Source organism: Limulus polyphemus, unplaced genomic scaffold, assembly GCF_000517525.1.
Source record: "Limulus polyphemus unplaced genomic scaffold, Limulus_polyphemus-2.1.2 Scaffold8669, whole genome shotgun sequence".
In the NCBI taxonomy this organism is placed as follows: Eukaryota; Metazoa; Arthropoda; class Merostomata; order Xiphosura; family Limulidae; genus Limulus; species Limulus polyphemus.
In genome coordinates this window covers 10,291-12,211 of record NW_013674279.1, presented here as the reverse complement: position 1 = coordinate 12,211, position 1,921 = coordinate 10,291, and the positions used below count along the sequence as shown (strand labels likewise).

Genomic DNA, 1,921 nt, shown 5'->3' with positions numbered 1-1,921 from the left:
CTGCCTTCCCTCTAGTCTTACTCTGCTAAATTAGGGACGGCTAGTGCAGATAGTCCTCGTGTAGCTTTGCGCGAAATTCAAAATAAACAAACCAAACAAGGTTCAGCCAAAGGAAACATGAGACTGACAGATGGAAGGTTGAAAACAATTATTATTTACTCCAATGAAATTTCATTTGTCGAGTCGAAATACATCTGTAGTAAAAGTATACATTCCAACTATATAGTTATACAGAAAAAAAGGAAGAGTTTTATGAAGGATTCATAGATTTACGGATACTTTTGAAAGATTGGAGACTTTGGTATTTATCTAAACCTTTTACCTCGAACGAAAACCTTGAAAGAGTAACGCTGGATACAATAGTAACATCGGATACTACTGCTGTGGCTCTGTAACACTAGTGGTCAATGTAAGATAATTCAACAATAAATTCATCCAACGAATTAGAGGAATAGCCACATAGAGCCAATAATACGGTACTTCTACCCAAATTACGCAACAATTACGGGAGTTTAAAATAACTTTATATAGTTTTAAAAATGATAACCAAAATTTCTTAAGCTAAACCAAAGGGTGTCCGTTATTTGTTGTGAGCTCCTCATATATATGAAACAATGATCTGTTTTTGTTGTTTTTTTAAATCTAGTTTATGTTTAGATTAAGTTTGGAGAGTAGTACGAAATAAGACACCAAAATGGAAAATTAGTCCATAGAGGGTCTTTGACAGAAGCATCAATTGAGTGTGGAGGATACTAGAAGTGACAGCAACGACAGCGTGCAAGAAGAAAACCGATTAGATAAGAAAGCTGAAGATTACTTCCGTAGCAAAGAAAAGACGCCGCAATACTTGTGATTTCCACAAGGAATCCATTTTAAGTGAAAAAAATATATGATGAAAAATATTTCATGAAATGACAAAAAAGACCTTTGAAATATATCATGAAGCTTCATGGAGGAAAGAAACAGTTAGGAAGAGTGATTGAGCTGTTTTAACTCTAAATCAAGATTGTTAAAACGACAACAGCAGGTTAAGCGGTTTTGATTTCGCAAGGAATGCATTAAAACAAGACTTTGGAATAGATTAAGGACGCATTACAAGTGCAAAAGAAACATTTTGAGAAGGTTTGCAAAAAAAGTACTTGTAGGTTGGTTTGTAAAATCTGTTAAGTAGTTTTAGTGGACTACGGACGATTGTACAATTGATCAATTTTAATTAGTCATATCACGAAACTCAACATAAACTAGGCGTAAAACGAAAGACGAAAAGAAATGATGATAAAGATAAAACTTTAATTGGAACAAGTACAATGACTGATGAAAGAGTTTAAGAATGTTGACAACCTTCTATATGTATGTGGTGAAGTACAACACAAAGTTGTATGTCAATGTAAGTAAAAGATAACTGGTCCTGAAAATTACAGCAGTTGCGAACTTACAATAGTTATTTTGGACCAAAAATTCCCAAGCAAGATAAAAGAAGATACTCCGATTGGACATTGGCCGATCGCGACCCACTGATTAACGTGTCGGACTGTGAAACTGAGGGAGGATATGTGATTCTCGCTCAGTTACCGCCAATAAATTAAATTGCACTCCACACTTTGGGGTCGTGAGTGCATTATAAGAGTGACGATCATATTCCATTAATCGATTAGAGTATCACACAAATTGGCGGTGGGCGCTGTTAGCTAACTTCCTTCCTTGTAGTCTATCACTTCAAAATTAGGGACAGCAAGTAGCCTTCGCGTAATAAAACATAAAAAAGATCATGTAGTATTAAATAAAGATGAAAGTATGGCGAATATTTCTGCAAGAATGTGGATTGATCTCCTTTGAATGGTTTAGCGTGAATGTATGAAAAGTAACATACAAGTCAATGACATACTAACATGTTATAAATACTTGGGCAATTGTCTTGTAA

General features: G+C 34.8%; 1 protein-coding gene across 2 annotated transcripts in view; it reads right to left on the bottom strand.

The window, feature by feature from the left end:
• Nucleotides 1-1,921, bottom strand: part of LOC111083227 — a 24,032-nt gene that overhangs the window by 13,941 nt on the left and 8,170 nt on the right. The window lies entirely within an intron of this gene.